The sequence below is a fragment of the Sminthopsis crassicaudata genome, chromosome 5 (assembly GCF_048593235.1).
Source record: "Sminthopsis crassicaudata isolate SCR6 chromosome 5, ASM4859323v1, whole genome shotgun sequence".
Taxonomy (NCBI): Eukaryota; Metazoa; Chordata; class Mammalia; order Dasyuromorphia; family Dasyuridae; genus Sminthopsis; species Sminthopsis crassicaudata.
In genome coordinates, this window is record NC_133621.1 from 114,482,232 (window position 1) to 114,507,531 (window position 25,300).

Consider the following 25,300-nt stretch of genomic DNA (forward strand, 5'->3'; position numbering starts at 1 on the left):
GAGAAGTAGAAGAGAGAGAAAATAAATGTTTGTTAATTGAAAATAAAACAAAAAATATAGAGGATGGCCAGATTTTGGTTTGAGAAGTTACAGGGATGATGAGTGGAGTAGTTAGGAAAGTTGTTTTGCACACCCTTTCCAGGAACAATAGGCCTATTGATCAGGTTGTCAGAGGAAGAGGTGTTGATTATGGTATGTACCATGTGGTAGGACTGATAGCAAGAAGACAGTCATGTTGGAATGGGTAGTATGACTGAAGCTAGATGTAATGAGCTATGTAAATTTGCATTTCTGTACTTACTAAGCAGAAAAATCCAATCCCTAGGGGGTGAATTTTAAAGTTGAGTGGGTTGTCCCTCAAGGCATGATTTTATGGATGTTTAGTAGTCATTCAAAGTCTAATTATAGTTTGATATTGGTCGTTAGCCAAGTGGCAAACATTCAAATCCAGCTTTCATGTTCCTAGAATCCTCATGCTTGATACTATATAATTACTTTTCTTTTCTTCCATTTCTTTTCTGGTTTCTTCTCTTTATCTCTGCCTTTATGCACAGTATTTTCTGTCTTTCTTTCTCTCATGCTTCTAGGCATACCTATAATACATGAAGAGGAAATGTGGAGTGTCAACTGGGTATGGGGGTGGAGCCAAGTAATAAAGTAATAGTAATAAAGCCAGGAAGCTGCTCAAACTCTCCCAGTTTTCCTCAAAAACCACATGAAACCAAACTTCTGAACAGAATCTGATAAACAAAACCACTTTTCAACTCAAGATATCCTAGAAAAACTTCAAGAAAGATAGTCTCAGTGGGGTGAAAAGGATGTTCAGTCTAACTTAGACTCTGGGAAAGCTGGTGAGAGGTTCTTAATCACAGTAAATCAGCAACTAAGACTCAATTTTGGCTCAGTAGAGGAGCAAATCAGAGGGTTAGTTTCCTGACTCAGCTCAAAAGGCAAACTCTGGAAAACCAGAGTTTCCTGGAAAGAGCAGACAAGCTACCCCTTACAAACACAATGGGCCCCTGTGTTCAAAGCCAAGGCTCAGAGTTGCCCAGAAAGCTTGGGACAGTGTCCCTTACACCCCAGGAGCAGAACTTGACCACAAAAGTTTAAAAAAAAAAAAGAAAAGAAAAGAAAGAAAGAAAATTAGCAAGAAACAGAAAAGAACTTTGATCATAGAAAGCTACTATGGTGACAGGGCAGACCAAAAGACAGACTCAGACAAGGACAAAATATGCACAGAAAATATCTCAGAGAATCCGATAAATAGGGCTCAGGCCTTAAGAGGCTTCTTGGAAGTGCTCATAGAGGCAAATAAGAGAGGTAGGAGAAAAAAATGAGAGATATTCATGAGAGAGTCAATAGCTTGGAAAAGGATAGAGTATCAATGGGACCAAACTGGCCTTTAACTTGTGGATGGCCAGAACCAAATGGAGTAGATTGGAAACAGGAAAGTCAAGAATCAAGAATCTCAGGGACCATCTGTTTCAGAAGGGAGGCACAAAGTATTGTTGGTCAGCCAAGCTCAGGGCACAGCTTGCTGCCTGAGTCTTAACTCTGGAAAACAAGGTTTCTCCTAATAGTATCTTGACACTTCCCCCTTTTGGCCAAAGGGAAGGGGTCTGAAAGAACCTCTACCCTCTGGCCAACAAAGAGAGGCTTATACCCATAAAAGTATAAGCCAAGATGTCACAAGAGACCAGTTGGGCCAGGACAAGATATTAAATTGAATAAGTTTTGTCTAGCCATTGTTTGCTTTTAAGCAGTGTAGAGAGAGAAAATGTCAACACCATCCTGACTCAGGGCTATCATGGTTAAGCATATAACAAAAGGAAAGAGAAAAATAAACCAAAAAACTAGGACTATATCCTCAGCCCTCATCCAGAATCTTTGAGCACTATCTCATCTGGATGTTGGTTGCTTTTGTGACCAAACTAGATAAACCTCCATGTCCCTGGAGAATTCTGCTGTCCACTCAGGAGTAGTGGCTTCCATCATAAGACCCAAAAGTTCACACCCACAAGTTTGGCAGCTGTGGCAGTAATAAGAAGGACCTAGGAAGTGCCCTTAGCTTGAGATGTATAAGTGTGAGAAAACTCCTTGCATCAATCTTTGGATCTGAGTTTCTGGTCAGCATCCTGGGTTAAAGGTCTCTAACAGCATGCAAGAAATGATTCTGTTTCCCAATCATGCAGGGCTAGTTTCAAAAAACCCCAATAAGGTTTTCTCACAATTTCCATAATTGCATAATTACATTGTCAGGTCACATTACAAATCAAACTATTTAGAGAGCTCACAAGGGACTAGTTTTGAGAAGGGAGACTTCTGTGTCATGAAGGTGGTATGTAAGAAAATTTAAACAAAAATCATTCAAAGCAATACGATAATTATCAGTGTTAACTAATATCAAGTCTCCTTGAAACTTAGTAACCTATTCTTAATATCTATACAATCAACACATTCTGAGTCCCAGATTTCTCATGTCATTATCTGGTCCCTAGATATCTTTTCTTGGACAATATTTATTATTTTTTTTTATTTACATTTTTTTATTTCAAAACATATGCATAGTTTTCAACATTTACCCTTGCAAAACCTTGTGTTCCAATTTTTTTTCTACTTCCTTTCCCCCCATCCCTTCCCCTAGATGGCAAGAAATCAAATATGTTAAACATGTATAATTCTTCTATACTTATTTCCACAATTATCTTGCTGCTCAAGAAAAATCAGATCAAAAAGGAAAAAAAGAGAAAGGAAATAAAATGCAAGCAAACTACAACAAAGAAAAGTGAAAAGTCTATGTTGTGATCCACACTCAGTCCCCATAGTCCTCTCTCTGGGTGCATTCACAAGAATGGATCTTCATCATAACACCTTTGGAACTGCCTGAAACACCTCGCTATTGAAAAGAACCATATTGGACAGTATTTTGGACAATTATTTCTCTGATTCTAAATCTAAAGGTTCCTAGATAATTCTAACTTAATATAATTTAGTACAATCACTTAAATCTGTTTCTTCAATCTTGAAACTTCAGAGAATTTCAGTTTGTATACATATTCCATGTGCTATTTCTGTCTTACCTAAAACCTTCTAAAAATGTATAGGATCCAACTGTAAAATGAACTCTTCTTCCTTTTAAAATTACGAGACATACTTGCTATCTTGGGGAGGGGAGGAGGTGAAGAAGGGAGAGACAAAAATTTGGAACACAAAGTTTTACAAAAATGAATGTTGAAAACTAATTTTTACAAGTATTTAAAAAATAAAATACTATCAAGGAAAAAAATAAAATTATCAGACAGATAATTTAATAATGAGAAAATAATTTCACTTTACCATTGTATGGATATACAATTTATGTGTAAAATCTTAATCCTAAATTAATAAATTCTTAATGCAACTTTGAAAATTTACTACTAAAACATACTCAATGATACATAAATTTCAGAAGCCAATCATATATATCTGTAAATAGTTCTTAGAGAAAACTCTAATCCTGTTGATTTTCTCAAATTTTACTATTGCATTTAATTAGAAAATTTACATTTTGTTTTTTGCTGAGGCAATTGGGGTTAAGTGACTTACCCAGGGTCACACATCTAGGAAGTGTTAAATATCTGAGACCAGATTTGAACTCAGGTCCTCCTGACTTCAGCGCTGGTACTCCATCCATTGTGCCAAGTAGCTGGCCAATTAGAAAATTTTTGCATTACATTTTTGTCTTATTAATTTGTTTAATCATTTCCCCCTTAGGAAAATATAATCCCTGTGTCATAATTTGATCACAAATACAGGTTAAAATTGTAAGATGTTCATACTTGCATCCTATTATGCTAACTCAGTATCAATCTAATATAATTCCAATATTAATGGATTATTTAATAGATTTGACATTGTACTTAAAGAATTTCTTGATTATAGAAATTTGCTATAAAAAGAAAGAGGGACATAGTTATATAACAGCAGCAATATATAACAGATATATGTATCATAACAGAGAGGAGAACTTCCTTAACTTTGTTTGATTCCAGGCATGAGTCCTATCTAGAAGCCAATCTTGTAATCAGAATGTATCAAAAGCAGGATCAACCAAGTGGAAACAGATATTCACTTTTAGCAGTTCCCAGACTGTATCCCATACCATTTTCTACTACTGATTTCATGACAATTCAATCAACTATCCCTGTAATCAAAGCTCAAAACAATAGTAAATTACAGTCCCAAGATTTTCATCCTAAATAGCAAAATTTCATTAACCACAACTTGGAGTTAGTCTTTCCTGATGTTTTCCTAAGAGTTAGCATTTCATTTATCCTTTATTTATAAGATAAACATATTCTGGGGCTTCAGACATACAGCAAATATCTGATAGTTGACTCATCTTTAATATATTGAAGATATATTAAACCACCCTATAGACTTTCATAATAGCCAAGAATTTCAAATGAAAATTTACTTTCATATATATTATTTAATTAAATATTTAACAATTTTCAAATATCTGTTTCTTATCACATCCTTTTAAAAGCTCAATTCCTATATAATAGCATGCAGATTAAAAAGTTATTTTGTCAAGAGGAGCAGCTGTGAATGATATACTTTCTTAATCTCTCCTTACTATTATCTGGAATTCTGCATTCAGTTTGAAGCCTGGTTGGCTTGAGCACCCTCCTTAAAATGGAGATTCTAAGCACAAAATCACAGGGATGAGGAGAGAGTACTTCTATTGTGTGAAGTTTAAGGATGAAATGAGCTTTCTGGGTGAGAAGTTTTCTGGGGACATTGTAGGCCTATTCTACTAGAGTTAGGAAAGAACTTAGAGAAGAAAGAATACATTGTATTTGATCAAGAGTTGAATATAGACTCCACACAAGCTAGATTCAGGGATTGCTAATCATGATGAAAGAAGAAAGGGCTGGAACATAGTATTGAAGTAGTTTCTTCTCACCAACCCCTTTCCCCATTGACCTCTGATCCTAAGGATGGTTGGTAGTTTTCAGTTATAGATATCTGTCTCCAAGGTAAAGTGGGAAAGCAAAGAGTGGGAGAGAGGATAGAAGAATTGGAAATTAGAAATTAAACAGAATAGACTAAACTCGAACGCTAACTTGTAACAAAATTAGGGTTTTCTTTCTTTTTTTGAGATAAAAAATAATTTTACACTACTGGGCTTATATCCCAAAGAGATTTTAAAGAAGGGAAGGGGACCTGTATATGCAAGAATGCTTGTGGCAGCCCTCTTTGTAGTGGCCAGAAACTGGAAACTGAATGGATGCCCATCTATTGGAGAATGACTGAAAAAATTGTGGTATATGAATATTATGGAATATTATTGTTCTGTAAGAAATGACCAGCAGGATGATTTCAGAAAGATCTGGAGAGACTTACATGAACTGATGCTGAATGAAATAAGATCATTATATACTTCAACAACAATACTATATGATGATCAATTCTGATGGACGTGGCCCTCTTCAACAATGAGATGAACCAAATCAGTTCCAATAAAGCAGTAATGAACTGAACCAGCTACACCCAGCGAAAGAACTATGGGAGATGACTATGAACCACTACATAGAATTCCCAATACCTATTTTTGTCTGTCTATATTTTTGATTTCCTTCACAGGCTAATTGTACACTATTTCAAAGTCCAATTCTTTGTATACAGCAAAAACTTTATACTTTAACATATTTAACATGTATTGGTCAACCTGCCATCTGGGGAAAGGAGTGGGGGGAAGGAGGGGAAAGGTTGGAACAAAAGATTTTGCAATTGTCAATGCTGAAAAATTACCCATGCATAGATCTTGTAAATGAAAAGCTTAATTTCATGTTTAGTTCACTGTAGAAAATGCATTTAACTCACATGCTAAGTGATTTCTTTGGAACTCTATGAGAAAAAAAGCAAGATTAAAACTCAAAATTATTGAAGGCATATGAGCTAAGAGTTATAAATGACTTTTTAAGAAATAATCAATTCCCTTATGCTTTAATATAGAATTCAGGGCTCTAGGAAAATTCGACTTGTATACCCACAGGTAGGATCTAGCTGTTATCTCAAGACCACAAAGTGTGATTTGTGCATACCCAGTGGAGAGATCTGATAGAGATCAAGTTTTGATTACCATTTTGTGGCTGGAAATATATAGCAGTCTGAAACATCCTGCTTCAAGCCACATTCCTTAGTTCAGTAATTCAAAGTGTCTTAAAGAGATTTAGGACAGCGAGGAGTTTGCTAATGTGATAGTTTTGCTGTAGCAGTATCCTGAGTCCTCACTACCCAATTGATAACACATTAATGATGATGGATGAAAGCCTTGAAAAGGGGGCACACTCTGAGAAAAAAAAAAAAAAAGACTAGAGAGAAGCATGTTTATATGCAGAAATTATTGACTACATTTTTGGGAGGGTAACCTGAATAATTTTTAGGCAGAATTCAAATCCAGAGAGAACTATGAAAAGTAAATGCGGGTTGAAGCTTGCTATTTTTATTTTTTGCAGTTATTTTTTTGCCTTTTTTTTTCTTCTTCTTGTGGTTTTTCCTTTTTGTTCTGATTTTTCTTTCATAACATAATTAGTGTGGAAATGTTTGGAGTGATTGTACATGCATGGCCTATTTGGGGTTGGGGGGGGGAAGAAGGAGAAAAACAATTTGGAATTCAAAATCTTGCAAGGATGGATGTTGAGAACTATCTTTGCATGTAATTAGAAAAATAAAATATTATTGAAATTTAAATAAAACAAAATATACTGGCATTGTGTTTGTGGGAAGGCACTTAACCTCTCAAGACTTTAGCCAATTCCCTGAAACTCTTAAGTTACAGAGAAAGGACACTGATAGAATTTCTTCCTCTGGAAATTCTCTCTATCAGGAATGCCAGACTTAAATAGAAACTAGGTCATTAAAAAGTACATAACAAAATATTTTCTAATTACTTTTTAATCTTTTTTTCAGATTGCCCTTGGGAGTATTGTGTGCTGCATGTTGCTGTGGGATCTGTGTTTAATACCTCTGCTCTATACCAACAAAGTTACAGTTATAGCCTCTGTCCTTTTCCCTAAGGTTATATTATCCATATATGTATATATATATATTGAACACCTTCTAGTGCAATGCATCATGCAAGGTTCACAGAATATAATAAAAAGGAAAGAAACTCTTTACCGCTCAACAATTCCTGTACTCAGGGATCTGGCTCAGATAAATGCAATCTCAATTTAATTTAATTCAATAAAGATTTATTAAGTACTTCTAGAAAAAAAAAAGTTTCTAGGCAGAGACATTATTGACTACATTTTTTTGAAGTGTATCCTGAATATCCATGAACAGCAGAAGATTATTGAGATGTCTCAATTAATCTGGGAACTGGACAAACCTGAACATGGCAGTGGAAAAATGATGATGGAATGCCTAAGGTGCTTCTGGGAAAAGGGAGGGATTTCTGTACTGTGACAAATTCTTGGATTTATGACTTCTTATAAGTCCTCCAGAAATGTTCCACAGTGGCTATTGAAAGCTTTCCTTTAAGTCTTTTAAAATTTGGTGGATGCTATCAATCAATCAAAAAGGAATTTTAAAGTATCCTTAAAGTACCATGCATCTTGCTAAGAGTTAAGGATTCAAAGACAAAAGAATACAGTCCTTGCTCTCAAGAAGCTTACAATTCAGTCCATAGACAACATCCACAAAAAGGTTTAACAGGACAATGGAGATGGACATCTGCTAATTTGGCATGGAGGTCTCCTATCATTCTCAGTTTCAAGTTCCAGTCCCAACAAACTTTAACAAACTTGTCTTCCCATGCTAAATGAAAGTAGGGAGGAACTTTCTTCCTGGGAAGGGAGCAAGAAAGGAGAGTTTGGGAACAGGGGATGTTCCAAAGAGCCAAAGAGGGAAAGATATAGAGAACAGATTCTGTGAGAACTGAGGAAGTTAGGAGGTCAGAGTCCTAGCTGATTTAGTTTGATTATATGAAGCACTAGACATGGGGCAGCTGCAAACTGGAATCTATTACTTTGTATTTCCCTTTGTTCTTTTTAACCTTCTCTTCCAAAAGAAATGAGTCTGAAGTTTCCCCCTAGCATAGGAAGTTTATCCTTGTTTCTTTAAAATTTCGTTTACCAGGCAGCTAGGTAGTGCAGTGGATAGAGTACCAGCCCTGAATTCAGGAGGATCCGAGTTCAAATCTGGTCTCAGACACTTAACACTTCCTAGCTGTGTGACCCTGGGCAAGTCACTTAACCCCAGCCTCAGAAAAAAAAAAATTAAATAAAATTTCATTTACCATCTTTTGCTTAAGCATTTATTTGTCATTTAAGTCCTAGCATTGTGATAAAAAAAAATAAGCTGCCAGTCAGTCCCCCCCTTTTTTTCTCAATAGTATTTTATTTTTCCAATTACATTGTAATGATACTTTTTAAACATTTATTTTTGTAAGATTTTGGGTTTCAAATTTTTTCTCTTTTCTTTCCTCCTCCCCAAGACAACAATCAACCTTATATGGGTTGTATGAGTACAATACTTTTAAATATATTTCCATATTAATTTTGTTGTAAAAGAAAAATCAGAACAAAAGGGGAAAATGCAAGAAAGAAACAGCAAGCAAACAAACAAAAAGATGAAAGTAGTATTCTTTGATCCACATTCAGTCTCTATAGTTCTCCCTCTGGATGCAGATGGCATTTTCCATCCCAAGTCTATTGGAATTGTCTTGGATCACCACATTGTTGAGAAGAGCCAAGTCTATTGTAGTTGATCAACGCATAATCTAACTGTAGCTGTGTACAGTGTTTTTCTGATTCTGCTCACTTCACTCAGTATCAGTTCACATAACTGTTTCCAGTCTTTTCTGAAATCAATCTGCTTACCATCACTTACAGAACAATAATATTTATATGTCATAACTTATTCATCCATTGATGCAGTTCCTTTGTTCAGCTGTGTCTAACTGTTTGTGATTCCATGTGAGGTTTTCTTGTCAAAGATACTGAAATGGTTTGCCATTTTCTTCTCCAGCTCATTTTACAGATAAGGAAACTGAGGCCATCAAGATTAAGTGACTTGCCCAGAGTTACATAGCTATTAAGTGTTTGAGGCTGGATTAAAACCCATGAAGATAAGTCTTCCTGATTTCATATCCAGTGTTCTATCCACTGGGCCACCTAACTGTCCAGAGTTCAAATGCAATGGAGAGGAGGTGATTAAGGAAAATTCTAAAAGGGAAAAAGATTTCAAACTTTAGTATTTTTTAAGAAAAAACTAGGCCCAGAGGAGAGATGCCAAGGGAACAGCTGAAGAGAAAGGCATCTTCTTCCTCCTTCTCTTTCTCTTCTACTTCCTTCTCTTCTTCCTCCTCCTCCTCTTCCTTTTCTTCTCTTTTAGGTCTCTATCTCCTTTTTATTGTATATTTCCTTCACCCAAAATAATTTTTACTAAAATGAAGGTTAAACTACATCATCCCCTGGCTTAAAGACTACTGATGGCATAATTGAGGGAAGGGGATATTTCTATTTCTATAATAAATTTATATAATAAAATGTAAAGGTTTAAAAGTCTTCTTCACTTTCTAGTTTATTTCACAGACTCCCATTCATGTACTCTAGCAAAACTAGTAGCTATTCTCCAAATTTGGAGAATATACTATACTTATACACATAATATCTCTTATTCCCAGGATGTTTCCTTTTCATGTCCATTTTTCAGAATTCTTAGCTTTTTTCAAGAATCAGCTAAAGGGCCACCTCTTTGGTGTAGTATTCCCTGATCCCCCTAGCTGAAAGTATTGTTCTCCTTCCTCAAATACTCCTTGATCATGTTTCTAGAGCTATCGTTTAGCCCCTATCTTTGAATGTGTATATTTTCAATAGAATATAAACTCTTTGAGAGCAGGGAGTGTTTCATTTTTATCTTTGTGTGTCCAGGACCTAGCACCGTATCATACATAATAGGTAAATGAATAGAAGCTTAATGAATGTTTGTTGCATTTACCTGAATTAGCATTATTTCTATATGCCTCTTATTTTTCTGTGGTTCCTTGAGAGTTAGACTGTCTTATTTATCTTTGTGTACCCTTTGTCAACTGTATGTAATAGCTCAATAAATGTTGTTGAATTGAATTATTGAGCAATCCAAGCTATCAATATGAGGGAGGGAGGAGGATAGAGAATTAGGACTAAGACAAAGTGCTGAAGAGAAGCAGGTATTTGATAACAGTATCAAACTCTGGGACTGGCAAGAATATTTGTCCTACATGTATATATATATTGAATTTAACTTATACTTTGACATATTTAACATGTATTGGTCAACCTGCCATCTGGGGGAAGGGGTGAGGGAAAGGAGGGGAAAAGTTGGAGCAAAAGGTTTTGCAGTTGTCAATGCTGAAAAATTACCATGCAAATATCTTGTAAATAAAAAGCTATAATAAAAAAAAGAATATTTGTCCTAATAGTGAATAGCATAATGTGCCATTCCCCTACCATTATATTCATAGTGTCTCAAAGGACCTTGATCTTTTCTCCCCTCATATCCACTTTTTAAAATTTCTTTTTTTTTTCTTTTTTAAAAATTAATTTTATAATTATTACTTTTTTTGACAGTACATATGCATAGGTAATTTTTTTTAACAACATTATCTCTTGTACTCCCTTCTGTTCCAAAATTTTCCCCTCCTTCCCTCCACCCCCTACCCTAGATGGCAGGCATTCCCATACTTATTAAATATCTTATAGTATATCCTAGGTACAATATATATGTGCAGAACCGAATTTTGTTGTTGTTATTGCAAAGGAAGAATTGTATTCGGAAGGTAAAAATAATCTGGGGAGAAAAACAAAAAAATGGTAACAGTTTACACTCATTTCCCCGTGTTCCTTTTCTGGGTATTGCTGATTCTGTCCATCATTGATCAATAGGAACTGGATTAGATCTTCTCTATGTTGAAGATATTCATTTCCATCAAAATACACCCTCATACAGTATCATTGTTGAAGTGTATAATGATCCCTTAGTTCTGCTCATTTCACTCAGCATCAGTTGATGTAAGTCTCTCCAAGCCTCTCAGTATTTATCCTGTTGGTCATTTCTTACAGAACAAACTTTTTAAAATTTCAACTTGATAGTAAGAACTCTTGTTGTTGAAGTCAATTAATGATTTTACAAATGAATGCATGACTTGGATTCAAGTAAGGTAAAGCTGTACAAAGTTGTCAGCCTCATTCTTCCAGAGTATCTTAATTCAGGGGCAGGACAAAAGTCAAGACAACTGGAAGTTCCAATGATCTTGTGATGAAGAGAGCCATCTACAGCCAGAGAGAGGACTGTGGGAACTGATTGTGGATTACAACATAGCATTTTCATGGTTTTTGTTGTTGTTTGCTTGTGTTTTGTTTTCTTTCTCATTTTTTTCCTTTTTGATCTCATTTTTCTTGTGTAGCAATTGCATACATATGTATGTATATATATTGGATTTGACATATAATTTAACATGTTAAATATATATTGGATTACTTGCCATCTAGGGGAGGGGAAAATTTGGAACACAAGGTTTTGCAAGGGTCAATGTTGAAGAATTATCCATGGATATGTTTTGAAAATAAAAAAAAGCTTTAATAAAAAATTAATGCTAAAAAAAAAAAAGACAACTGGCAGTGGATGACCTTGGCATTTTTTGATGTCTAAGTGCTTCTCAGCTCCTGATGCCTTCATGGCCATTGGAACAAACTGTTCTCATCTGTCCAGTCCCCAAGGAACTCTTCTCATAATTGGGGTAGACATCTCTCTAACTCACCCATGAGTTTAAAACCTATTGGCTACCTTCAATCCATTTTAGCCCGGATCATTGGCATGCTATAGCTTCTTGGAGCCCCAGGTGAAAGTCGGATGACAGATAGACACCACAAATGGATGAGCAGCCCTGACAGGGAATCAGCAAGCCTTCACATAACAGGGGCTAATCCTCCCTGAACACCTCAGATACTCCTAAACTATTTTTTAAAGATAGAATTTGGGTTCTTGTTCCTATCCCAAGCTGTCAGAGCATAATACAATTTGATAAATTGCTAAATTGGCATTTCACCTTGACTCTGAACTGTTAAACCGATTTCCTTCAGGTCATTATCTTCCAACCTCATCTCCTTCTGCTGATGGTCATCTTCACTTCTAAGAAGGTAATAATAGATGTAGAGATAGTATTGTCATGGGTCAAGATAAGACTTAGAGACTGCCTAAGATTTGTTATATAATACCATAATACCAAGCTCTGCTTTTTTTCTTTTAATCAAATTTTATTCTTGCAATTATCAAACATTGTTTCTTCCTCCTGCCCCCCTCCCACTTAAAGAAAAGAAAATTAAAACCTTTGTAACAAACAAGCAGATTCCCATATTGATCATGTCTAAAAACATGTCTCAAACTCTCAACCTGTATATTAATTCATCATCTCTATTAGGAGATGCATAGCATTCTTCATGATCTGTCCTCTCAAAATATGGTTGAGTGTTGCATCCATCTAAGTTGTTAAATCTTCCAAAATTGCTTATTTTTCAATGCTGACATTGGATATCTCAGTTCTGCTCAATTCACTCTACATCAGTTGATATAATTCTTCTTAAGTTTCTGTGAATCTGTCTCTTCATTTCTTTGTCTTACAAATTTTTCTCTCATTCCTTTACCTTCCCCCTCCCCAAAACAGCAAGTAGTCCAATATCAGTTAAACATGTACAATCCTTTAAAAGATATTTCCATATTTGTCATGTGTACAAGAAAAATAAGACCAAAGGGGAAAAACCATGAGAAAAAATAATAACAAACAAACTATAACTGAAGGATAAAAGGACTGATAATAACTGGCATTCATATAGTACTTTAAAAGTTTTCAAAGCACTTTACACCTATTATCTCATTTATCCTCACTATAATTCTGATATTATTATTTCCATTTTATAGATGAGGAAACTGAGGCAGACAAAAGTTAAATGACTTGCCTGGGGTCACACTGCTTTTAAGTGTCTGAGGCCAGATTTGAACTCAGGTTTTCTGGACTAAGCTTGGCAGGGTTCTATTCCCTGTACTACCTAATTCATTAGATGGGAAAACAGAGGAATAACAGAGAAAAACAAAGGATTTTTTTTAAAGGTTACATACATCAAAGAACCCTTAAGGCATTAAAAATAAAGGAGGGCTCTGTACCAGGTGGCTAATTGACCAAGAAGTAACTGATTTCTCAGGTTGGTGCCCCATATCAAAAGGTAGACTGATGTTAAAACAGAAATCTGAGCACATAAATGAAGGTAATTTAGCTTCTTGTTTTTTATTTGGGCTTTGTACATTTGCCTCATTTAATGCTGATTTATTGTACATAATCTTTTATTTAACATTATAAAAATAAAAGGTGGTTTCCTCCTCTTCCCTTCACCTATCCAGGGATAGGCTCATTATTCTTGCTTGTTTTCATTTACTTGTTTGGTTAGACATCTAGTGGCCAAGAACCATAAAACATGAGAAAGTAACATCTGAGTTTGGGGTTTGGGCTAACAAGCCAAGATTCCAGACTCAAGTTAATTTAGCAATTTCTTGGGCTTCCCCTCATTGAATCATGGGAAATTTATAAAGGAAGAACTATTCGTCATATAGGACACAGGAAGGAAGGAAGGAAGGAAGGAAGGAAGGAAGGAAGGAAGGAAGGAAGGAAGGAAGGAAGGAAGGAAGGAAGGAAGGAAGGAAGGAAGGAAGGAAGGAAGGAAGGAAGGAAGGAAGGAAGGAAGGAAGGAAGGATAGAAGTTTGTCTCTCCTTTGCCTCTCCTGTGTGTGTGTGTGTGTGTGTGTGTGTGTGTGTGTGTGTGTGTGTGTGTGTATGAAAATCATTTGGGGCCATTTAGAACCATAGGACATTGCAGCCAAAAATTGCTAATGTGATTTTGAGTTGAATTAATAAAGGTATGAAAAAGGAGAATTAGCCTGAATTGGTGAACAGAAAATTGCCCTTGGAGTCAGGAAGAGCTGGGTAGGATAATTAGCTTGATATAGTGGAGAGGGCTGGACTTGCAGTCAGTAAGATCCAAGTTTTCAGAGATTTACTGGTTGTGTTACCAAAAACTAGTCACTTACCTTTTAGTATCACAAACAACTCTAGAAGACTATCATAGAGCAATTACCAACCTACAAGGGAAGAAGGAAGTCTCCTTACCAAAAATTCCCTACACCAATGCACTCCCAGATCTAGTCCAAATTTATTTGAAATAATTAAGACAGTGTCCAGCATAAGAGAGATGATAACTACATAAAAGCAAATGGAAGGCTTTAATTGCAGTATCTCCTGAAAATTTTTTAAAAATTATTTTCAATTAATAAGCATTTTTTTCTCCTTCCCTTCACACTACAATTGGAACAACAAAAGCAAAGATCTTGAAATAAATATAGTCAAGAAAAACAACTTTCCACATTGATGATCTCCAAAGATGTATCTATCATTATGCACATTGTATAATCACCTTTCTGTCAGGAGGTAAGCTCTATCCTCAGCCCTTTGGAACTGTGGTTGTAAAAACATGGACAGTAGTTCTCAAGTCTTTCTAAGTTTTTGTCTTTATAGTTGTAATATTACACAGTGGCTCTTTCTCTGGGAAGCAAACTGCCCTTCAGGGTTCCTCGGGTAACCTTGGGTGGAGGGAAGCAATATTGAATTAACAGGTTGATAGGGTCTGCACAAGCACATTACTCAATGGTATAATGGCATAAATTGTTCTCCTGGTTCTGCTTATTTCACTAACCATCAGTTCATATAAGTTTTCCAGGGTTTTTCCTGAAACTGTCATCTTTCTCGTCAGAAAAAAGAGTCTTTATATACCACAATGTGATCAGTCACTTTTCAATTGATGGGAATTGCTTTTGTTTACATTTTTTTGTCACTATATATAAAACTAAGATAAAAGGAAATAAAGATCCTATAAGCCTTTTTATATAATTGGGTTCTTTTCTCTCTTTGACCCCACTGGGCATATACCTACTAGTGATATTATAGGATCAAAGGATATGCAAAGTTTCAGAATATAGTCCAAGTTGTTTTCCAGATTATTTGTACTAAATCCTAGGTCTGTCAATGTGACATCAAGGTATTGTCTCCTCCTTTAGCTCCTCCAACATTTGGAATTTTCATTGATTAATAATTTTACCTAGTTGATTTCTATGAAATAGAAACTCAGAATAGCTTTTATTTTTTCAATGAATAAGTATTAAATTTTACTTCTTTCCCTTTCCCTCTCTCTACCTTGAGAAAGAAGAAAAATTGTGTGTGTGTGTGTGTGTGTGTGTGTGTGTGTGTGTGTGTGTGTGTGTGTTTAGGAGGCAGCTAGGTAGCACAGCAGATAAAGCACTGGGACTAGTGTCAGGAAGACTATTAAGGCAAGTTACTTCACTCTTTGCCTCAGTTTCTTCATCTGTAAGATGAGCTAGAGAAGGAAATGCCAAACCACTCCAGTATCTCTGCCAAAAAAAACTCCAAATGGGATCATGAAGAGTTAGACTCAACTGAAATGGCTAAACAACAACAAAAATGTATGTATATATTTATATATGTAAATGTATGAGTGTATATACATAGATACACTCTGTCAGAAGGTGGGTAGAATGTTTCATCATGAGTCCTCTGGAAACATAGTTAATTATCATATTGACCATAGTTCTTAAATCTTTCAAAGTTGTCTTTACAATATTGCTATAATTATAATGGTTGTTCTGATTCTGTTTAATTTACTCTGCTTCTGTTCATACAAGTTTTCCAAGTATTTCTTAAACTCTCTTAATTTTTTATGGCACAATAATATTCCATGATTCCACTATTCTATAATAGTATTCAATTTATATACCATAATTTGTTCAGTTCTTCTCCAAACAATGGATATCCCCTCAATTTTCAGTTCTTTGCTACCATAGAAAGAGCTGCTATAAATATTTTTAGATCTTTTTGTTTTATTTTATTTGTTTCAGGTCCTAAATATGTACAAGTCCTTTTTCTTCTTTGATCTCTTTGTGGTACAGGTGCAATAATGATATCTCTGGGTCAAAGAGGGTCTAAAGTTTAATAACTTTTGAGACATAGTTTGAGACATAGTTCCAAATCAGCATTAAATTTCAAACAAGTTTCATTGTTGCCTTCTCTATTTACATTGTTGTGGTCATTGTATAGATTGTTTTCTTGGTTCTACTTATTTCATCTTTTATCAGTTCATATAAGTCTTCCAATGCTTCTCTGCTGATATCATTTACTAACATTCCCCAATTGATAAGCACCTAAGAAATTCTATATTTTTACTATATACATATATATAAAGACTTAGAGTCCTAGAAGAAGCAATAATAGGGATTGCTACTTGGTATTTAATTTTGATCAACCAAAAGAAGATTGGTTAAGAAGAAGGGACTTGAGGGGCAGCTAGTTGGTGCAGTGGGTAGAGCACCAGCTCTGAAATCAGGAAGACCTTAAATTTGACCTCAGATACTTAGTTGTGTGTCGAAGAAGAAGAAGAAGAAGGAGGAGGAGGAGGAGGAGGAGGAGAAAGAGAAAGGAAGAAGGAAGAAGGAAGAAGAACAAGAACAAGAAGAAGAGACTCAAAACTTTCTCAGGGAATGGCCATGCCATTTCAGAATTCACTTAGAATTAAGGGAGGAAGAGAAAGGAAGAAGGAAGAAGGAAGAAGGAAGAAAGAAGAAGAACAAGAACAAGAAAAAGAGACTCAAAACTTTCTCAGGGAATGGCCATGCCATTTCAGAATTCACTTAGAATTAAGGGAGGGAATAATTTCCAAACTTATTTGTAGGCATACTTGTACTCCTGACTTTAGGAAATCATATTTCAATAAAGTTCAGGAAAATTAACAATAATCCAGCATATATATATATATATATATATATATATATATATATATATATACACATACATACATATATATATATATTTTTTTTTTCTAAAGTTTGTTATATTTTGAGTCCTTTCTTCTCCATTCCCCAATGGAAAAAAAAAAATTCAACAAACTGTACCAATAACAATTTAAGTACAGAAAAACTCTATGTGTAAGGCAGCATATTAAGTATGGGGGATAAAGAAACAAAAGAAAAAATAGGCCTTGCCACCAATGAGCTTACATTCTACTACAAGAAAATAATAGGTATGATCTCATGAAGAACCTCTCCTAGGGAAGACAACTCAGCATGTAAGGAAGCCTTGCAAAAACAAAATTCTGACAATATCATGGAAAAACGATCCCTTTGAGGGAGAAAGGTAGATGCGTCAGCAGATTGGAGCCCTTGCAGCTGACTGTTTATAGCTTCACAGCAGAAGTGCCCTGGGGAAGCTAGGACACAGACTTGGCAGACTAACAGTCTCCTCCCACTTTGATCCAGCTATAGCCAGGTCTGTAGATCAGTTGCTGGTCTAGCTCCTTGATGCTGGTGATTCTGATCTTATTGTTCCTTGCTTTGATGGGGACTCAGGGCAGAGTAGGGTTGGTTACTAGGTATTGTTATAGTTAAGCATTCCTAGGGAATTCCACTCCTGCTAACACCCTAGTGCTGTCTTTCTGATTTCCACGCTGGTTCAAGGGAGACAGACTTTTTTTTGGTATGTTCTTAAGACAATGTAAATACCTTGTGGGGACCCTGTTTGTCTATATCTATATAGGTGGCAGGAGTTAGGAGAAGCTGGTCTAAGCTAGGCAGGATCCTGGGCATAGTCCCTGTTGTTCAACACAAGCCCTAGAGTAGTCTGCCTGTATTTGGTCTAAGAGGATGGTTTTCCATACTCATAGTAGGGGAAGCTGATGGCTTAGTAGATAGACTTCTAGATTAGGAATCTTGAAAACCTGATTTCAAATGTGACCTCAAGACACTGGCTGTGTGACCTCTTTTTTTTTTTTTTTTTTTTTTAAATGAGAATAATAATAGCATCTACCTCCCAGAATTATTGTAATAATAAAATTAGTTAATATTTGTAAAGTGCTTAGCAAAGTGCCTGAAATATGGTATCACTTATATAAATGACAGCTATTATTACTGTGAGGCTCGATCCTTTTCCTATGATCTCTAATGATGGCTACCAAGGAATCCAATCTAATTTAATCCAATAAATATGTATGAAGTGCCTGCTGTTTTAAGCATTGTGCTAAGTAATAGGGAAATATTTAATAAAAGGAAAAACAATCCTAACTCTACAGAAACTTACAATCTAATGGAGGAGGAAGACAACACACAAAAGGAGGCAGAAAAAGTAAGGGAATAGTTGACAGAGGTATCCAGCACAGAGGTATCTTGTTTCCAGGCACGGAAACAGATGCAAAATGGAAGAAGAAGCAATATTTTTTAAAGATTTATTTTTTTAAATAATAACTTTTTATTTTCAAAATATATGCAAAAATAGTTTTCAACATTCACCCTTGCAAAACCTTGTGTTTCAATTTTTTTCTCCCTTCCTTCCCACAACCTCCTCCCCTAAACAGCAAGTAATCCAATATAGGTTAAACATGTGCAATTATAAGAAGTGATATCTGTATAGGGAACATCTAAAGAATTAGAGATAGATGGAAGTGGAAATCTTCAACATAAAGAAGATCCAACTCACTTCCAGTTGATCAATGATGGACAGAAACAACTACACCCAGAGAAGGAACACTGGGAAGCGAATGTAAATTGTTAGCACTATTGTCTATCTACCCAGGTTACTTATACCTTCGGAAGCTAATAATTAATGTGCAACAAGAAAAAGGTATTTACACACATATATTGTATCTAGGTTATATTGTAACACATGTAAAATGTATGGGATTACCTGCCATGGGGGGGGGGGAGGGAGTGGAGGGAGGGAGGGGATAATTTGGAAAAATGAATAAAAAAAAAAAAAGAATTAGAGATAGCTGCAAAAGGACTTCCCTGAAAAATTCCTACTTAAAAAAAAAACACAAAAAAAACCCCCACAAGAATATTAAGGGGTACAGAATTGTAAAAATCTCAGGAAAACTATACAGCCCAGGATGAGGTGAGGCCAGGAATGTGCTTGAGCCAGTTCTTACTGGCTTGAGAGAAATTGTTGTTACCTTTTCTGTGTGAGCATTTCCAACTCAGAAATTGGCAAATGCTATAAATCAGGGTTAGATTTTATTTTGTTGATTATATAGACTTAAGAAAGTGATGGAAGAAAACTGATGAAAAAAATATTAAATTCAAAATGTGCGTGGTTTATGTTGTGGGGTTTTTTGTGGAGAGCTTATTATATAAGAATATATAATACACATATACATATATTTATATATTATATACACACATGTAATATGCACATATATATATATATACACTATACATATCAGCATACTATTGGTTGTGGCTTACAAAAATAATAAAATCAATGAAAAAGGGCTTTGAAAAGGTCACTTTCAAAATAAAAATAGAAGAATAAAGAAAGGATAGACCTACATATAGAGGAGATGGTGTAATAGTAGCCTGTAATTAAAAAAAAAATCAACTTATTTGTTTCTTCTCTAAGAGAATAATTTCCAAACTTGAAACCTTAGAAGAAGCACTGTTAAGATGAAATTAAAATTCAAGATGAATAAGGCAAAAGTAATCACTTGTGATTTAGAACATTTCCCCCCCCCCCCCCCAGGCTAGGGTTAAGTGACTTGCCCAGGGTCACACAGCTAGGAAGTGTTAAGTGTCTGAGACCAGATTTGAACTGGGGTCCTCCTGAATTCAAGGCTGGTGCTCTATCCACTGCACCACCTAGCTTCCCCTAGAACATTTTAAAAATATATTATAGATAGCTTTGATTTATTCTTCTGAAAACTGTCTGTTCATGTCCTTTGACCATTTTTCCATTGGGGAATGGCTCTTACTTTTTAAAATTTGGCTTGGCTTCCTATATGAAAACTGAGGCCTTTATCAGAAAATTTGCTGAAAAAAATTGTTTTCCCTAGTTTCCTCCTTTCCTTCTAATTTTGGCTGCATTAGTTTTGTTTGTACAAAACCTTTTAATTTTATATAATCAGACCTATCTATTTTACTCCCCTTGATCCTCTCTATCTCTTTTTTTACTTTATTTTTAAAAATTTAATGTATGGAATAAAACAAGCATTTCCATAACATAGCACAATAATACATAAAACTGCAAATCTCCCATATACAACTTGCCATTCCTTTTAAATTTACAATATCATGTAAATTTCTTTTTTCTCCATTTTTTATTCCCTCTATTCCTAGAGATGGCTATTATAAAACATATATATCTGTATGTATGTATGTACATATATGTGCATATATATATATACACATGTGCATATATATGTATATGTGTATATATATATATATTTACATTGTCCTTTATTCTTATTTTGGGTATTTATAATAGAAAAAAATAACTTATTTGCTCAAAGTCATTATTTTTTAAAAATTCCATTTATCTTGCTCTTTATTTTATTTCAAATATTTTTATTTTCCCGTTACATTTAAAACATTTTTTAACATTTGTTTCTAAAATTTTGAGCTCCAAATTCTTTCTTTTATCCCTACTCCTAGTCCCCATTAAGAAAGCACATGTGGAATTATGCAAAACATTTCCATAAGTCATGTAAAAGAAAACATAGACTCTTCCCCCGGCCAAAAAAAAAAAAAAAAAAAAAAAAAAAATCCTCAAGAAAAATAAAGTTAAAAAAAATGAGAGAAAAAGTATGCTTCAATCAGTTTTCAGATACAATCAGTTCTTTCTCTGGTTATGGACAGGATTTTTCAATCTAAGTCCTTCAGAGTAATCATGGATTATTGTTTTGCTGAGAATAGCAAAGTCATTCACAGCTGATCATCCCACAACAAAGCTATAGCTTTGTACAGAGTACATTTCACTTTGCTTGAGTTCATGAAGGACTTTCCAGGTTTTTTAGGAGAGCATCCTGCTCATCATTTCCCACAGAACAATAATATTCCACCATAATCACATACCACAATTTATTCAGCCATTCCCCAATTGATGGGCATCCCCTCAGTTTCCATTTTTTTTTCTCTGAGAGGAGAGCCACTAAAAATATTTTTGCACATATAAGTTCTTTCCCTTTTTAAAATCTTTTTTGGGATTCATGCCTAGCAGTGGTATTGTTAGGTCAAAGAATATGTATGATATTTAGTTCTTTGGGCACAGATCATATCTTTTGATCATTTATCAAGTGGGGCATGGCTCTTATTTTTTATAAATTTGACTCAGTTCCCCACATATGTGAGAATGAGGTTCTATCAATGAAATCTGTTACAAAATTTTGTGTTATTCTGACTATGGCTTCACGACACTGAATTGTTTCTTTCTGAATGCCTGCAATATTTTCTCCTTGACTTAAGAGTTCTGGAATTTGCCTATAATATTCCTGGGAGTTTTCATTTTGGGATCTTTCAGATACTGATAGGTAGATTCTTTCAATTTCTATTATTCTCTGGTTCTAGAATATCAGCACAGTTTTCCTTGATAATTTCTTGAAAAAATGATATTCACGCTCCTTTTCTGATCATGACAATCAATTAGGTAGACCAATAATTTTTAAATTATCTCTTGGATTTATTTTCTAGGTCAGTTGTTTTTCCAATAAGTTATTTCACATTTTTTCTATTTTTTCATTCTTTTTGATTTTGCTTTATTGTATCTTAATTTCTCATAAAATAATTAGCTTCCATTTGCTGTTTAATGTTTAAGTTAAAGTAAGTTTTTTATTTTCTTTTGCACAGTTCTCAATTCTCTTCCTAATTTTTTTTCTGTCTCTTACTTGATTTTCAAAATTTCTTTTGAGCTTCTCTGTGGCCTGAGACAATTCTTATTTTTCTTGGAAATTTTGGATGTAGGAGCTTTGTCAAAATCATTCTTTTTTATTTTATAATTATAAATTTTTTTTGACAGCATATATACATGAGTAATTTTTTTCCTTTTGTATTTATAGTTTTTTTCACAGTATATATACATGAGTAATTTGTTTTTTTGTAATATTATCCCTTGTATTCATTTTTCCAACATTATCCCCTCTCTCTCTCTACTCCCTCCCCTTGATGACAGGCAATCCCATACATTTTACATATGTTACAATATAACCTAGATACAATATATGTGTGTAAATACCATTTTCTTGTTGCACATTAAGTATAAGATTCTGAAGGTATAAGTAACCTGGGTAGATAGACAGTAGTGCTAACAATTTACATTCACTTCCCAGTGTTCCTTCTCTGGGTGTAGTTGTTTCTGTCCATCATTGATCAACTGGAAGTGAGTTGGATCTTCTTTATGTTGAAGATATCCACTTCCATCAGAATACATCTTCATACAACATTGAAGTGTACAGCGATCTTCTGGTTCTATTCATTTCACTCAGCATCAGTTGATGTAAATCTCTCCAAGCCTCTCTGTATTCCTCCTGCTGATCATTTCTTACAGAGCAATAATATTCCATAACCTTCATATACCATAATTTACCCAACTATCCTCCAATTGATGGACATCCCTTCATCTTCCAGTTTCTAGCTACAACAAAAAGAGCTGCCACAAACATTTTGGCACATACAGGTCTGTTTCTGCTCTTTAGTATTTCTTTGGGATATAAGCCCAATAGCAGCAATGCTGGATCAAAGGGTATGCACAGTTTGATAACTTTTTGGGCATAGTTCCAAATTGCTCTCCAGAATGGTTGGATTCTTTCACAGCTCCACCAACAATGTATTGGTGTCCCAGTTTTCCCACATCCCCTCCAACATTCATTATTATTTGTTCCTGTCATCTTAGCCAATCTGACAGGTGTGTAGTGGTATCTCATGTCAAAATCATTCTTAAAACAATATTGTTGTTACTATAAACAGTATTTTATTGGTTCTGCTCATTTTGTTCTTATTTCATGTTAAGTTTTTCCACGTTTTCCTAAGATCACTGAGCTCAGAATTTCTTACATCACAATATTCCATCACAATCATATACCACAACTTGTTCAACAATTCCTCAATTGTTGGGCATCCTTTCATTTTCTTATTCTTTGTCACAAAAAAGAGCTATTATAAACATTTTAGAACATAAAAGTTTTCCTCCTAATCATCCTTGGAATTAGACCAAATAAAGCTGGGTCAAAGGCTGTAAGGTACTTTCATAACTTTTTGGGCATATTTTCTGATTGCCCTCCAAAATGGGATCTTCTGTCTCCTGTTTCATCAACTCTTCCCTAATACAAAGATCTGATAAATCAAATTGTTTATGCTACCCAAATTTGCTTATGATGGCAAATATTTTATGACAAAATCATATACCTATTTTGACTTTATTTTGGCATACAATGTGAGATATTGGACTATTTCTAGTTTTTGCTGAACTGCTCTAATTTTCCCAGCAATTTTTTATCAAATAGTTCTTGCCCAAAAAGCTTGGATCTTTAGGTTCCATTAGATTACTATGGTCATTTACTATATACCAATGTATATTATATATCTAATCTATTCCAAAGACCCACCACTCTATTTCTTAGTAAATATCAACTTGATCTGATGAAATATAGTTCAGGTATGACTCTGTGAAAGTTACTTAACCCTGATTGCCTCAAAAAAAAAAAAAAAAAGCAAAAAGAAATATAGTTTGAAATCAGATATTACTAAGCCCTCTTCCTTTATATTTTTAATTGATTTCTCTCATATTCTTGACCTTTTATTCTTTGACATGAGTTTTGGTATTTTTTAGTTTTATAAAATAATTCTTTGGCAGTTTGATTAGTATGGCACAGAATAAGTAAATTAATTTAGATTGAATTTTCATTTTTTAATATTGGTTTAGCCTACTCATGAGCAATGAATATTCCTCCAATCATTTAGATATGTCTTTATTTATGTGAAAAACATTTTGTAATGGTGTTTTTAGAGTCCCTCATTTCATCTTGGCAGGTATACTCCAAAGTGTTTATAATTATAATTTTGAAATGATTTTAATTCCTCTATCTCTTCCTGCTGGATTTTGTTTGTAATATGTCATATAATAAACTCTTGATGTGTTTCATGATCAATTTAATCTTTTAGAAAGCTGAATGAAGAAGAAAAGTTGTTCAGATTTCTAGATGAATGATATCCCAGGGTACTGAATAAACTTAAAGAACAAAAGAACTACCAAAAATCTTTGAAGAATCATGGAGAATGGAAGATGGAACAGACAAACATGACAAATTTTCTAATTTTCAAAAGCAGGGAAAGGGTAGACTCTGGAAACTATAGAATGATGAACTTTCTAGTGATCTTTGGGAAATTTTAAGAATGTAAATAGTCATCACTTAAAAGGGAGACATAGAATACCCAGAACCTCCTTCATCCAGAAATATCTAGTTGGCTATTTTAGATTTTACAAACTTTATGGATTATAACCCTCTCCAATTATATCTCAATTAGCCTCTATATATGTTTTATCTTTACTAATGAGTCAGATGGTATACTCAGTTCATAATAAATAGTTTGTAGTGTTAAATAGTAGCCTCTAACCTGTTGGTGTCCAGAATTGAACAGAGCAGGTTAGAGACAGGAGAATCAGGAATCAAACAAAAGTTTATCTTTTTTTTTTTGGTTATTTAGAAAAAAATAATTTGGATTGATTTTTAAAAGTTGTTTTATATTACCCAGATTTCCCCTTATAATTCCTTCCCATTCCCTTCTCAGAGAATCATTCCTTTTAACATTTTTTTAAAGAAAAAAAGAGGAAAAAATAAGCAAAATTGATTAATGTACTTTTACAAATCTGACATTACATGCAATGTTCCTCCTCTGTCTTCCCCCCATACCTCTGCAAAGGTCTTCTCTTTTTTTAGCATGATTTTGCAATTAATTCCTTCCTTCTTTCCTTCCTTTTTTCTTTCCTTTTCTTCCTTTCTTCCCTTCTTCCTTTCTTCCTTCTTTCCCAGAAGTTTAATTTCAAAGTGAGGGAATGGCTTGCAAGCAAGGAAAAGAATTAGACACATGTGCCAAAGTCCCATCCTTAGTGAGGGAATCTGAGGTAGTGTGGGGAAATCTTAATATTCAGACCAATGGCTATGTAGTGAGCTGTGGCCCAGACAATGAAATGTAACTGCAACAATGAGACAAGTTTGATTGATAGCAGGGCTTCATGACCGGAGGATACTTGTCCAGTGCTTGTCTAAGCTCAGAGAACACCTGGTGCTGGTCAAAGCAATACAATCATTATGTAATTTTTGCCAGAGGGTGAGATCATCTGGAGGGCAAGTACAAAGAATTATTGTTATGCCAGGCTCAGGGCACAGCTTGCTGCTGGGTT

At 34.6% G+C, this 25,300-nt stretch overlaps 1 long non-coding RNA gene across 1 annotated transcript; it reads right to left on the minus strand.

Annotated features, from left to right (window-relative positions):
* Window positions 1-25,065, minus strand: LOC141543121 (uncharacterized). The gene is made up of 3 exons (XR_012482341.1): window positions 24,810-25,065; window positions 3,586-3,685; window positions 1-593 (listed from the first exon to the last, which is right to left on the minus strand). It is a non-coding gene; the product is annotated as an uncharacterized LOC141543121 (long non-coding RNA).
* Window positions 25,066-25,300: the final 235 nt, after the last annotated feature.